At 43.9% G+C, this 15,891-nt stretch overlaps 1 protein-coding gene across 3 annotated transcripts in view; it reads right to left on the reverse strand.

Moving 5' to 3' along the window:
- The window catches only part of Gprin3 (GPRIN family member 3), a 68,066-nt gene extending 65,246 nt beyond the window's left edge, over window positions 1–2,820 (reverse strand). For all 3 annotated transcript variants that reach the window (XM_036180943.1, XM_036180942.1, XM_036180944.1), the window contains exon 1: window positions 2,333–2,820. The gene's annotated coding sequence lies outside the window, so the exon portion shown is untranslated. The remainder of the gene's footprint in view (window positions 1–2,332) is intronic.
- Window positions 2,821–15,891: the final 13,071 nt, after the last annotated feature.

The following is a 15,891-nucleotide window of genomic DNA, read 5'->3' on the forward strand; positions in this document are numbered from 1 at the left end:
GCAAAGCCCAGCACATTCAGCTGAGGCAGGTCCAAGCTCCTCCTCCTGCATCAAGGCTGTGCAAGGTGTAACTGTTATCATAGAGCCCTCATCCAGTAATGGATGGATACAGATGCAGAGAGCCAAGGCCAAGCACCAGGCCGAGCTCTGGAAGTCCAGTCCAAGAGAGAAAAGAGGGATTCTATGAGCAAGGGACATCAAGACCAAGATGGGGAAACTTAGAGAGACAACCGAACCAAACTCATGAACTTTGGACCCACAGCTGTGGAGCCTGCGTGGGACTGGACTGGGCCCTCTGCAGGGGTGAGACAGTTGTGTAGTTTGATCTTTTTGAGGGGCCCCTGACAGCAGGAATAGGATCTATCCCTAGTTCATAAACTGGCTTTTTGGAGCCCATTGTCTAAATACATCTTTTGAAGTACATTGCAGGTATAATCAAGAAAAATTTGCAGGAACTAATAATCATTGTGCTAGGAAAGTCTTTGAGGCGATGAAAACACTCAGATGTTAGGACATTCTACTTGAAGTACACTTCCTCACCAACTGTGGTTGACCTGATTTAGGTGGTACTTTATCCCTCCACCCTGTGAGTGCACCCTGCTGTGCTGCGCCATGTTCCCAACAGCCCTGGGTGGCTAGGTGAGCCTCACCACACCACACCGCAGCCGTCTACTTGTGTCTCCTTGAGTTCCTGGCGCCATTTCAGTGACAGAATGTCTAGACTAGTGATAACAGTGGTGGTTACTACATTGTTTTCCTGTTTACAATCAGTACAGTTCCCCCCACTACACACACACACACACACACACACACACACACACACACACACATACACACACACCACAAACTTGACGAGATAAAACAAACAAATTCTTCCGTACTCTTCTTCATCCATGAACATTTTCTGTGTAAACTCTGGCCATTTGAGCAAGCAATAGAGATTTTCTTCTTTGCACTGTGACTCATGGATCTTTATTCCCATAACTGTTCCTCTGGGCAGGCCAAGGGTGAACACAACGGGAGGGAAAGACTAGTCTATAACTGAGAAAATAGTCTCTTTCAGGAGAAGTACACCCAAAGCATTATCAAGGTAAAATATGCAGAAGTACCAACAAGAGCAAACAAAAGCCCACGCAAGAGCTGTGTAAATATTTCATGAGCTAAGCCTTAATCACCCTCTCTCCAAATCTTTCTGGTGGTGTACACACTTCAGTTTCTTCCAGTCCTGCCATGACCCAGATTCTATGAAAAAATAAAATGAAAGCATGGACCTACGGATCTTGAACAAATGTGCTGTGAAAACGGAAAAAAAAGCAGACACCTTCAGAAAAGGTGGCTGCTAGCTGGGCATCTACCTAACACTCCCTTCCTCCCCACCTACTCCAGGCTTTGGCCTCCCCCCCCCCCTCCTCAGCTGCTCTCACATCATCCTAACCTTGAACTGTCTACATGCAACCAGTGATCTCTCTTAACATTCCCTCCAAACCCCTGAAGTCTGATCTGACTTCCCTCCACCCTAATTTACTTACCAGCACGAATTCTCTCCTTCCCTTTTGTCCACTGTTTAAAATCTTGCCTACGACTGCCTTTTCCATCTGTCTGGGAAGCAAGAAGATTTGCTGTGTACTGGATGAACATCTCAGACTTTTGCTCTAATCTACCCGGAGAAGGGTTTATCACCTCTAGTCGCTGCCTTGATTTACTGTGGTTCCAAAGTTCACCTCTAGACACTGAACATGCTCGACAATGACTTCCCTTTTTATCAGCCTCAGCCCAACCTTCCTCTTCTCTTCCTTCCTACCTCAGGAATAAATATGTATGCAAATGTATTAATAAATACACACACACACACACACACACACACACACACACGCATGTAAACCTATGAATAATGCATATGACTGTTTTTTTTTTTTACCTTACCGGAAATAATCATAGGAAAATAATAAAAATGCCAAACACATACACACGCACACACACGCACATGCACACATAGACACACACGCCCCTCTTCGCATATTTGCTGTGTGCATATCCTACTTATTAGGATTCCCAGGTCTGAAGCAGCAAACGGTTTCTCCCCTTTACCTTTGGGTCAGAGCTCAAGAGAGCAATAACCTTGCAGAGAAAAGCATCACCTGCGGGGAACACCGCCCCGCCTGGGAAGCAGGATGGGCTGGGGACGTGAGCAACAGGCAAAGATCCACGAACAAAATGTGGGACCGAATTCCTCCTTCACCAGCACAGGGCACGTTGCCAGCTCCTGTCCCAAGGCTGGCCACTGGGCCAGGTGGCCGCGGGGGCGGCTCCTTTCAGGCCGCGGGTTGCTTACCTGCTCCGACCGGCGGGCTGTCCCTGGCTGGGCCCGTTGCCTGCGGGGTGCTAGGCTTCCAGTCGCACGTGTATTCCCAGCCCCGGCTGGGCCACACCGATGCTGGGGGACATGCCGCGGTCTGCTGCAGCCGGGAGCCAGTTCCCTGCGCGATCAGGAACTGAGATTACTATGCCAAGGGCTGAGGCGGCACTGGAGCGGGGTGGAGACCGCAGCCCCGCCGCTCGGCGCCAAACCAACCTGGAGGTGGAGTTCACGTGCTGGCAGATCCGCGCCAGCCCTGCGCGCCCCCGTGGCCAGGCCCCAGCCGCCGAGTCCGGGCTGCAGCTCCCCAAGCCGAGCTCCGCCCTAGCCAGCCCTCCGGGCCCTAGCGCTGGGAGCTTAGCTCCCCAGGAAGCTCCGAGGACTGGATGGCTGCGCTTCTGTTGTAGGTGGACAAGCGACAGATGGAAAGTTAAGAAGGAGATTAAGGAAGAAGACTGAAGACCCAGAGCCACTCAGCAGGAAGTCTGGCCCTTCCTTACTCCCTCCTACAGTTAACTATACCCACTGTCTGGGTATAGAGCAGTAGGTGGCTCCTTATAAAGGCACATGCAGTGATTTGAAAGCAAGCAGACACAGGCGTCTAATATGTGTGGTAAAATGGACAACATCTTAAGTATTTGGAATTGCCACAGCAAAACTTTTGGGTCCCTCCCCCTCATATCTCCCTCCAAGTGTCTGGATGACTTTGGACACAGCCCTCGCTGACCTGCTGTGGCAACACTGAATAGGTAGTGTGCAGTCTAGTGGGCTGGTGTAGATGGTGCTAACTAACACCGCAAGAACTATTACAACTGATTATCTGTTTGCACAACACGCAGCTATAATTCTCACAACTACTTATTAAGGGGGGTGTTACTCCTTTTAGGGCATCGTGTTTTGAAACTTTGCTTGAGATTAGTAAACAGCGGCTGGGGTTCCAACCCCTCAAAGAAGTGGCCTTTCAACTACTCAGGGCTTCCCCGGATATGGAGATGGTGACTATAGCCTGGTCCAAGGATCTGAGTTTTGAACAAAATCCCGGGTCAAACGAACAGTCTCAGTTAGTAGGCCAGGGAACGGAAATATGCTTCTTTAATGTTGGTTTTAGATACTTCCTGGAGGTGGATTAAGAAGGATTTTCAGAAGTTACATCTTGGCTCTTGAGCAAAGCGGAGGGCGGTTCTCAAGTCTCCCTTTGGTTGAAGGAGGAAGGGAAATGTTGCAGTGACCCCAGACCACTCCTGAAGTAGCTTTCTCACAAGAGCGGCTGGAGTGTGGTCTGTTCTTTCCAGGTTCTTAGCCTCTCAACCAAAGAACTGAAAGTAAGGGCTCATACTGGTTTGTAAACAGAACTAGATCACTTTATTCAGAGGGAAGCGGCAGTGTAGAGCCCTAGAGGGCACACTGTGAAGACGGATAGTACAGCAGACCACACGAGGGAAATTCTCAGAGCCTAATTATTTTTTGGATTTCCTCTTGTATGTCCAACAGAAGGAAGATGTGGTTACTAAAGGGCATACTAAGGGTGGTTCCCTATTTTGATTGACAGATAGGTTGCATATTCACTTTTTCTACACATATTGCTTCCCATAGTTATTTATGCCCATAATCATTTCAGTCATATACACACCCAGTTAATGCATAGGCAAAATCTCTTCTGCAATATAAGGGCAGATAGCTTCACAGGTCCCTAAGGTCTATTCTGCTTTCCATTGCACAGAGTGAGTCCTACAGCTTCTGTTAAGTTTCACTTAGACCTTCCTTGTGCTGATGTTTCAACCTGTTTGGAAGTTCCTTCAACTTAAGCACTCACGTGAAAATCATTCAAGAAATGGTATTAATAAATGAGTACTGGCAAGAAATACTTCCAAAGCCATGCAGAGAACATACAGGGTTATGGTCAGCACAGGACGCAAAGGATTTAGACTGTTTTGGATAAGCTGGACATTGAGGTAATTCTTAAGTATCACCCTGATAAAGAATCCCTTCTTTAGCAACACAGACATTCTCACAGATCTGTCCTTAACAGCACACAGATGCAAGAGAAATGAAACCGTTACAAACTCAAACAAAAACCAAGTGTGGTGTGGTTTGAGTGTCATTGGCCCCTTTAATCTCATAGGGAGTGGCACTATTAGGTGTGGCTTGTTGGAGTGTGTGTGGCCTTGTTGAAGGAAGTGTGTCACTGTAGGGGAGGGCTTTGAGGTTTTCTATGCTCAAGATACCTCCCAATGTCTCAGTTGACTTTCTGTTACCTGAAAGATGTAGGACTCTCCGCTACTTCTTCAGCACCATGCCTGTCTGCATACTGCCATGCTCTCTGCCATGATGATAATGGACTGAACCTCTGAAACTGTAAGCAAGCCACCCCAATTAAATGTTTTCTTTTATAAGTGTTGCCAAGGTCATGGTGTCTCTTCACAGCAATGAACACCCTAACTAAGACACCAAATATGATGCCAATCCTATCAGAGAAAGTTTTCATAATAATGATAAACCAAAACACCAGACAAAACAATAAGCATGACTGAATGCTCTTACACTCAAGACATTTATAGACAGGAGCTCTTTTTTTGTTGTTTTTTGTTTTTTGTTTTTGTTTTTGTTTTTGTAAGACAGTGTTTCTCTGTGTAGTTTTGGTACCTGTCCTGGATCTTACTCTGTAGACCACTCTAGCCTCACAGAGATCCACTTGGCTCTGCCTCCCACGTGATGGGGTTAAAGGCATGCACCACAACTGCCTGGCTGGGTTTTTGTTTGTTTGTTTGTTTGTTTTGAGGATGCAGAATTTATGAAAAATGGATCCTAAAATAATTGGAGAGAAAAAACAAGAGTGACAGATGATGACTTGGTCTCCAACTGGTGGTACACTTTGGAGGGTATGTTGATCTTTTGGAACACAGGTCCTTAAGGGAAGGCCTTGAAAGTGACAGCTTGTCCCTGTTTTCAGTTGATCTCTGCTTCCTTCCTAACCTACCAGGCTTTGTTCAGGTTGCAGTCCAAGTTGATGTCACCTAAGGCTGAAATGTCCCAACTCCCATGCCTTCCTAGCCATGGGAGACTGCATCCTTTAAACTGTAAGCTAAATCAACCTCTCGTGAATTAAGCTACTGTGATCATGTGTACAAAGAAAGTCACTAATGCATGTTGCACAGCTGTGTGTTTCATGTCTGCCTTGTATGATGTAATGGCTTGTGTGTGTTCTTACTGCTCTCACATAAACACTGCCCAGCACTAAAGGGCTCTGAAATTATTAGTTCAGTGAATCATTAGCCTCAACTTACTAATTAGGAATCCAGATTCTGAAATAGTCAAATGACCTGTACAGTGTCCCACAGCTATTTATTGGCTGTATCATGACTGCAATTCAATGTCCAGCCCAGTAACTTTTTGATACCATATGTTTTTGAAGTGAAAGTCACTAGTGATATGCACGGGTCACAATACACTTAAAATACATAAGAATTTTGAAGTTTTTTTTTTCTTTCTAAATGCCATGCCTTTTGTCAGGTATATTCATTTTAGCTGTACTGACAGGAAATACTGGCATTATATAAAAACACACAAACCGTACCATGTAAACACACACATGCATAGCACGCACATCCACAAATAAAGAAACAAATAAGCAATTCATCACGGAGCAACGGCATCAGTGTTGTTTGCCAGATGATTCAGGGGTATGTTTCTACTCTCTGGATCTCTCTGGCTCTCTGGGCACAGCTTCTCTACCTTTTATAGTCCTATGCTCTCCTTGTTACTGAGCTCTGGGCAGAATTGTTACCACATGTATAAAATGGCTCAGTCTTTTCCAAAACTGTAAGTTACAAGTCATACTCAAGACAAGAAGGGAGTCCTAGTAGAGAAGACAACTTCTGCTTTTTGTTCACAAAAGAAAATATTATTTGCTAGAATTAACTGTCCTACCTCCAAGTCATTTCCTGGAATTTGGTCATTAGATCTTTCATGAAGTCTGTGAATGTACACGGAGAAATGGGTTTGTTTTGATCACTTATTGTTTTAAAAGAAACGTTCCTTCCATTAATACTGGATAATGAAGGGGTGCTCATGGGAATCAGCAGATACACTGAAGACTTAAGTTAAAGACAGTCTTGATACTGCTTGAGTCCTTACTGGCTGGCTTGCTTTCTCTCTCTTCCTTCGTTCCTTCCTTCGTTGCTTCCTTCTTTCCTTTCTCTCGCTCTATCTCTTTCTTTCAACCTTCCTTCCTCCGTTTTCCCTCCTTCCCTCCCTTCCTTCCTTCCTTTCTTCTTTTGACAACTTGACATAAACTAGGGTCATCTGGGAAGAGGGAACCTCTATTGAAAATTGTCTCAATGACAACTATCCTGTGGGCAAGGACATGGGGCATTTTCTTGATTAATGATTGATATGGGAGGTCCCAGCCCAGTGGGAGAACTTACACCCCTGGACAAGTGATCCTGGGTTGTGTAAGAAACCAAGCCAAGGAAACCATGAAAAGCAAACCAGATAGCAGTGTTTCTATATGGTGTCTGCATCAGTTTCTGCTTCCAAGCTTCTCCTTGAGTCCCTGCATTAGCTTCCCCCAGTGATGATGGACTGTGACATGGAAGAATAAGCCAAATACCCTATCCTCTCTGGAGTTGGTTTTGGTTAGTGTTTCATTACAGCAAAGAAAGTCAACTGAGACAGAAATTGGGATCAAGAGTAAGGTATGACTGTAATGGATCTGACTGTGATTTTTGTGTTAGTTGAGGGTGTGTGTGTGTGTGAAAGAATTTTAAAGTTTTTGGCAGGAAACGTCCATTGAGTGCTCAGAGCTTAATGAGTTATTATTGTGAGAGTTTAGATGATAAGAATGTTGAGGGAGTTTTAAACAATGGAGTCCAAACTTGAAAAGTTTCTGAAGATGGGGCTGCATTCCTGCTGAGCTACTCTTGGCCTGACTCTAGAGAGTAGCACCTAGCCCTAACCTTTCCTTTGTTTTACCAACACCTTTTATTTCTCTTATACCTTTTGTTTCTCTTATCGCCTGAATCTTGAATGAGTGTCTCCCAAGGATCAAAGGCCTATGCAAAACTTGCTTCAGGAAACCTGGAAAACAATGGTACCCAAGAAATCAAGGAATTTGCACTTGGCATTTTATCTTTGGGAGCTCCTTTTAGGTTGCTTTGAAGGTGCAGAAATTAACTGACAAAACTGTAAATAGAAAGAAAATAAAAATGCCCTAGGTGAAGGGAAAGTGCTTCAGTCCTTTGAGGCTGGACCATCTTGCAACTATGAAAGGCCAGATTCATTTTTAACATGCCTCTGAGCCTTCTTTCCATGGATCCGCATGAACCCACACACCTATGCCACAACACACAGAGACAAGAAGAAAATTTGAGAGTCTCTCAAAAACATTTGTCTATTAATGTGACATATTTGAATTAATGATCTTTGGAAGTGAAACCTGTGCTTCATTGGGATAATAGATGTTGGTCAGCTGAGGCTAATGAATTAGCTGTGATTTATAAGAGACCTATATCATTGAGGTGAAGTCTTCTGGAAAGTATTTCCTCCAGGTCAGCATACAGAAGCTAGGCTCCAGTGGAGGACTAAGGCTCACACCAAACTGGCAGAAGAAATTGGCAAGTAACACATAAGAATCTTCCACAGGGTGCTGGTTTTGAAGGCAAGAAAGATTCATAAAGCAGAGCCAAAGCTTGACACTGTGAGAGGCCAGGAGAGACTATTGGTAAAGGTACAATTTCATTTAAGGTGGAGGCCCCAGCATATTTGATATGCCAGGCATATGGGATGACCAACAAGAACACAGTGGGAGTGGAGAGAAATGTACTGAGCTTATCAGATAAGCTCTGTGGTTGGGGGTGTTGTGGAGGGGATCTAAGGAGGTGGGATGTGTAATCAGATGTTTCCTGTCCTGACCACTTGGTCCCAAATAACCACTCAGAGGCTTAATATTACTTACAAATTCTCAGATTGTAGCTCAGGCTTGTTACTAGCTAAATCTTACATTTAAATTAACCCATAATTTTTTTTTTATCTATGTTTAGCCACATGGCTTGGTACCTTTTCTCAGTACAGTATTCTCATTTTTCTTCTCTGCATTTGTCTGCAGCTCCTGACTCTGCCTTTTTCCTTCCCATTGTCCTTAGTTAGGTTGCCCTGCCTATATTCCCTGCCTGGCTATTGGCCAATCAGTATTTTATTAAACTAATTCAAGTGAAAAATGTTTACAGTGTACAAGAGGATTATTCCACAGCAGGGACTACTCAAGCCCTTTGGAGTCCAGAAATCATGAGTGAATTATTTCCAGACACTCGACACAGAGCTACAGTATATGACGTTATACTTCTAGATTTTGGATTTTGCTTTTATCCAATTGTAACTGTACCCTGGTTCTTTCCTTTTGGAACAACAAAGTATAAAACTTGTTTCTTATATTTTATAGGAGTCAACAGTTTAGAGATTGGATGTTTAAAAAGACCCCAGACTTTTAAAATGCTGAACTTTTAAAAGATTGTAGGACGTTTAAAAGTTGGATTGTATTTTGTATTGTCATAGTAATATGAGATCTTAGAGACAAGGAAAAAGTTGTAGCTTAATAGTGATGTATTTTTGAGTCATGTTTACAAGGGGTCAATTTGTCTTTGGGGCATTTTCTTGATTAATAATTGATGTAAAAGGACCCAGCTCACTGTGGGTGGTACCATCCCTTGGCAGTTGTTCTTGGGTTCCCTTTTGAGTTTCTGCCTTAACTTTCTTCAGTGATGGACTGTGACATAGAAGTATAAACAGAATATTCTATCCTCCCTCATGTTGTTTTTGGTCAGTGTTTTATCACAGCAGCAGAATACAAACAAAGACAAGTAAATCTGGGATTTCCAGAAGTTCATGTCAAGTATATAAATCAGGCTTCTGCTTATTTCTCCTTCCAACCCTCTCTTGACTTTTCCATTTCCTCCCTCTTTCCCTCCCACATTTCCATTTCCTCCCTCCTCCCCTCCCACGGTCTCTCCTCTCCATCTTTTCCTATTTGCTAGCTTTGTACTTCTGCAAAGATATGCTGGAACAATTAACTTATCCAGACAGTGCTTATTTAGCCAACAACTGAAGGTCCAACTCAAATAACTTTGGTGAAGGGAGCAGGTAGTAATGGCAGTAGCAGATGGTGGAGCAAGTGATCTTATCCCTAGTGAAGAAGCAGAGAAAGAGAAGATGGGGCATGAGGGACAACCCTTTATTCCTCCCACGTCCCCAGTAGTCTGTTATCTTCTAAAAATTGAACCCTGGCAACCATTGCGTTTACACATATAGTTTTGAGTGATACTATCTAATTTCTTTGCTGCCTCAATCTCCCACTTTCTTTGATGCTAAATAACTTCTCCCAGAACACATTTTTCTGGAGCTTAGCCTTCTGGTATTTATTTTGTCAAGGCCCTATTGTCACTGGAATAGTCTTGAGGTGGGACTCCTGCTGTGGATGATTGATTGATAAAGTGGTGATTGGCTGGTAGCCAGGCAGGAAGTATAGGTGGGACAAGGAAAGAGGAGAATTCTGGGAAGTGGAAGGCTGAGGCAGAGAGACGTTGCCAGCTGCCTCCATGAGAAACAACATGTAAAGTACCAGTAAGCCATGAGCCACGTGGCAAGGTATTGATTTATAGAAATGGGTTAATTTAAGGTATAAGAATATCTAGCAAGAAGCCTGAGCCATTAGGCCATACAGTTTATAAATAATATGTCTCTGTATGTTTGCTTGGGTCTGAGGAATGTGGAGGCCAGGCAGGAACAGGATGACTTCAGCTATAGACTCCTTCAACTGATTGGATGGCATTAAAATGACTGCTTGTTCTACTTTCTTCTAGCTTGCTCTTCCTACCTCACATTTATTTTTCTTGCAACACTGATATCCATAACACATTAGTATATTGTTTTATGATACCACATATTAATTTTTAGTTGTGTCCAGTCTTCTCACAGAAATGTCCTTTTGTCATGGTGATTTGTGTCACGAATTTCTGGAAAAATTCTCAAGATGATCTATTGGAATATAGAGAAAGAGATTTACTATGAGAAACTGACTTTGTGATCGTGGAAGTGAAGAAACCCCACAATCTGCCATCTGCAAGGAAAAGCCTCAGGAAATCTACTGACAGAATTGCAATCTAGCCTCAAGAAGACTGGGAGCCAGACTGCTAATGTGCAAGGGTGTGGATGTCCCAGATTAACAACCAACTCTGCCCTTTACCGTTTTCTTGTTCTATTTGGGACAGCAACTGAAAAAATGGGTACAGAAGTACACTATAGCACACAATGTTAATTTATGTAGTGTTAATTGCTAACACAAAGAATAAAATGCTGATACATACGCTAAATGAAAATTAGACAGAAATACAAATAAACATTTCTCTATAGGAAATATGTAAATTAACAATATGCCTGTAAAAATATGTTTGACATAATAATCAACCAACCTTAGACTTACAAATATAACATAGATAGGATATCTTCTTTAATATTATAACTGTAATTCTTGCTTGATAATAGTTTTGTTATCTGAAATTGTACTATATAAAAGTTAAATCCTTGCTTTTTGAAAAAAAGAAAAGGGGAAGTGCTGTGGGATGTTCTGTATGTCAAATGTGTTGCTCTGATTGGTTAAAATAAATAAAGTGCTGATTGGCCAGTAGCAAGGCAGGAAGGATAGGGTAGGGGGGACAAGGAGGAGGAGAATTGTGGGAAGTAGAAGGCTAGGTGGGAGAGACCTGCCAGCTGTTGCCATGACAAGTGAGATGTAAGGTACTGGTAAGCCATGAGCCACGTGGCAACTTATAGACTAACAGAAATGGGTTAATTTAAGATACAAGAACTAGATAGCAAGAAGCCTGCCAAGGCCATACAGTTTGTAAGCAGTATAAGTTTCTGTGTGTTTACTTGGTTGGGTCTGAGCATCTATGGGCCTGGCGGGTGAGAGAGATTTGTCCTGACTGTGGGCCAGGCAGGAAAACTCTAGCTACACTTGGCCATCAGGAAGTGGAACTCTGATTAAAAGGATTAGGATGTATGACCTTGTTGGAGGAATATCAGTGAGGTTTCAAAAGTCCATGCTAGATCCAGCTCTCTCTCTCTCTCTCTCTCTCTCTCTCTCTGCCTGAGAATATGGGTGTAACTTTCAACTACTTTTCCAGCATCATGTCTTCTATTGTAGAGAGCTGCATACAGCCGCACCTCAAATATGGCGCCGGCTTCCACCCTCCACCTTCCTGATGGTGAGCGCTCTCTGTGATAAACAACTCCTTACTTGGCTAAGGCCGAGAATCTGGCTTTCTTACTCGCACCTGGACCTATTGGTAGTGCCCACATGGTGTGTCAGGGTTGGCTACCCAGTGATTACTTAAGGCTGTGAGTGGGGTTTCCCTGGGGTCAGAAGTCAGAAGATTGTTCAAGGTTCCTGAATAAACTGCTGAAAGAAGAGCCTGGTGTTGTGTCTTCGTTGCTGGTCGAGGTGGTCTTGACAAGTGGTGGCCCGTACGGGGAAGGAACTCCAGTTGTTTCAACGAGGGCTCAGAACTTTTTGCAGTCAGGGTGGTGCACCGGTAAGTTCCCAGGTAAGGTGGGAATCCGCGACAAAAGCGGAAACCTTTTTGCTCTTCTCTGTAGATAAAGAGAGAGAGGAATAAAGAGCTGGTCGATAGGCGAGCTAAAAACGAAAGTGAAAGGTTGTCCAAGAAGTCAGTAAATTAGCTATGGATGCTTCTTCTTCGCACCCATTTTTTTTGGCTCTTAACGAGCTACTGTATTAAAAAAAAATTAAAACTAAAGAAGAGTATCTTAGAGAGATTTTTGCAGGAATGTGACATCGTTGCCCCATGGTTTGCCGTTTCCGGAAGTCTCACGATATCCTCATGGGATAAATTGGGTAGAGATTTAGATTTTGCCGTTGAACAAGGAACGCTTAAGAGTTGGGTAAGACCAGTCTGGGAATTGGTAAGAGGCTGTCTTGAGGATCAGCGTTGCAGTGAGGCAGTAGAAAATGGTCAGGTCACTTTGGAGATGTTGCAGGAGGAGAGATCGGAAAAGGCAAGCAGTGACAAGGGACAGAGCAAAGGGGGATTATACCCTGACCTTGCTGAGATAGAGACTCCTGAGTCTACAGACACAGAGGAGGAGTTGATGTCACTCATAGAACAGATGAAAAGGACGAAGAAGAAAAAGGAAAAAGAGAGAGGAGAAGGAAGATCCAGACAGAGGAGAATGCTGTGAGCCCCCAGTATGCCATGCTGCGCCCTTGGCTCCTACTCCTTATGTGGAGGGCCCCGGAAATGGTAGCTCCGGATGCTCTTTCAGCTCCAATGCTCTTTTAGCCCGGGGGTATGGAAAGCAGTCAGAACTGAGTTGCGCCTAGACTACCCAGTGTTTTAAGACCCGCAGGGGCAACAATATGAGGAGCCCTTACATTTTAAGGTGATAAAATCATTGGCCGAGTCTGTGTGGACCTATGGGATCACAGCCTCTTTCACAATTGCCCAGGTGGAGGCCTTGAACAGGCACTGCATGACACCCAGTGATTGGAGCGGGCTTGCACGAGCCTGCTTGAGCCCAGGCCAATACTTAGATTGGAAGACCTTCCTGATTGAGTTTGCTAATGAAGAGGCTGTGGCCAATCAAGCTGCGGGGAATGCCGCTTGGAACAGAGACATGCTGCTCAGACAGGGTCCATTTGTTAATCTACAGATGGGTTACCCTGTTCAAGTTTATGAACAGATTAATAAAATTGGCATTAAGGCATGGAAGGCCTTACCAAATAAGGGCAAAGTGAGTGGTAACCTCACAAAAATTTTGCAGGGTCCCACGGAGCCGTTTTCGGACTACCTTGCCCATGTGGTTGAGGCTGCCGGCAGAATTTTTGGGAACCCAGATGCAGCTATGCCTCTTATTAAACAATTTGTCTATGAGCAATGTACTAAGGAATGTAGGGCTGCCATAACCCCGTATAAGTGCAGAGGGCTAGAAGCATGGATGAAGGTGTGCAGAGAACTGGGAGGACCCCTGACCAATGCTGGTCTGGCAGCGGCCATAGTCCAACTGACTCAGAGTAGAAAAGGAAGCTCAGGTGCCCGTACCTGTTGATGCTCCTAAAGTCATGACTCAATTTAGACATAAAAGAGATTTTGGGATTACAGCCGCGGTTGTTAAGGCCATTTCCCTGGCGGTGATCAGAGCAACCACCACGGCCATTGCCATGAGCCACTCTGTGCAAACAGCACAAACTCTGAATAATCTTTCTGCCAATGTAGCACAGGCCCTAGACATGCAGAAGGGCATTAATGCTCAGTTAAAGGGGGGTTTATTGGTAGTCAACCAAAGGATTGACCTGGTTCAAGAGCAAATTGACATTCTTTGGCAGATAGCCCAGCTTGGCTGTCAATGGAAATATGCTGGGTTGTGTGTGACTAGTATCTAGTATGAAAACTTTACCCATGCTGCAAATCTTTCTAAACAGTTGTCCAGTTATCTTTTAGGCAATTGGACGGAAAAATTCAACAACCTGATAGAACAGCTGGGGGTGGCCATCGTCATGGTGAACTCAACCCGGGTGGATGCTGGATTGGCGGAGGGATTGTCTTCGTGGATCTCTAATGCCATAAATCATCTTAAGGAATGGGCGGGTTTAGGAGCTTTGATGGGCCTCCTGGTGTTAGTCTCCTTGATGTGTCTGTGGTGCATTTGCCAGATCAAAGGTTCTCAGCATTGCAATGCAGCCATGATTGTTCAAGCCTTTACAGCCATTGAAGCAGGACAGTCCACTCATGCCTAACTGGCTACCCTAAAAGATTAGTGTGTTTTAAGCACAGGATGCGAGGCTCAAGCACTGCACTTGGGGCCCGCTGAGATCTTGGACCCCAAGAAGAGCATGTCTGATTGCATGTGGGTTGATCCCCTGTGTCCCACCTCTGTGAAAAAGGGTATCGGACGGGTCTGGTATTCATCGGGTGGACAATGTCCCTGATTCACTCTACAGAGATCAGACCTCTACTCTTGCCTGTTGCAAAATAAAAAAGGGGGAACTGTAGAGAGCAGCGTGCAGCCGCACCTCAAAGATGGCGCCGGTTTCCACCCTCCACCTTCCTGATGGTGAGCACTCTCTGTGATAAAAACTCCTTAATTGGCTAAGGCTGAGAATCTGGCTTGCTTACTTGCACCTGGACCTATTGGTAGTGCCCATGTGGCGTATCAGGGTTGGCTACCCAGTGATTACTTAAGGCTGTGAGCATGTTTCCCTGGGGTCAGAAGTCAGAAGATTGTTCAAGGTTCCTGAATAAACTGCTGAAAGAAGAGCCTGGTGTGGCGTCTTCCTTGCTGGTCGAGGTGGTTGCGACATTCTATTACTGATATGCCTGCTACCATGCTCCCTATCATGATGATAATGACCTAAACCTCTGAAATGGTAAGCAAGCTGCTAATTAGTACTTTCTCTTATATGAGCTGCCTTGGTCATGGTGTCTCTTCACAGCAATAGAGCAATGACTAAAGCAGCCTATGATCATAAAATAGAAAGGAACAATTGCTGGTGTGGGTATGGAAAGCTGGAACTCCCATACTGAACCATGGACATGGAAAACACTGGCTGGTTTCCAAGAAGTTAAACCTTAAGTTATCAAATGGCCTACTAGACATAGAGTATGGATATTAACAGAAGCATTATTCATAGTAGCCAAACAGTACAAGTGACCCCAACAGATAAATGTAACATGATAGATTCATAAAGTAGAATTATATCTGTAAATTAAAAAGAACAAAATGTTGACAGGTGATACATAATGGATGTACTATGGAATTAATAAGACAAATGGAAAAGTCAACCACAAAATGTCACGTATGACAGAATTCTATCAATATAAAAAATTCAAGGTTAAGCAGATCTATACAGACAGAATGTAAATGAGTGATTGCTTAGGGCTGTGGGAGTGAGAAGGGAGTGGGAAAAGACATCTAACGTGCATAGTATTTCTCTTTGAAGTAATGAAAATATTCTCAAATGAGTTAATAGTGATGATTATATGACCCAGTATGTGAACTAAAATTACTAAGATGTACTCTTCAAAGGGGTGAATTGTGTGATTTGTGAATTATATCTCAATAAATCTCTTTGCAAATACTATTTTGGGAAGTAGTTTAGCATTATGTAATTGTTTTATAAACCGTTAACTCCCATTATCCTAAGGGTGAGTTTGCAGACCAGTATTTGACACTTGACTCTATTTGCTTGATGCATTATCTCACCAATGTATGTATTATCCTGCCAAGTGTGTCAGTCTTTGATGATATTGTAGTTTTGTTGTCTATGTCTTATAGATGTTTCCATTCTAAATAGCTTCCACAGATTTTGATTGTATTGGAGTGAATCAGCAGAACTGACAGCAAGCTACAAAGCTAAACGCAGGCCTATGGTAAGCTCACACAAGTAGTAGATCCCCAAGGGGCTTTGCTTAAAATAGCCAACCAGCCAAGCGGCTAGCCCTTTGCCCTTTGTTTTGACAGGCCTA

This window comes from Onychomys torridus, chromosome 3 (assembly GCF_903995425.1).
Source record: "Onychomys torridus chromosome 3, mOncTor1.1, whole genome shotgun sequence".
NCBI lineage: Eukaryota > Metazoa > Chordata > Mammalia > Rodentia > Cricetidae > Onychomys > Onychomys torridus.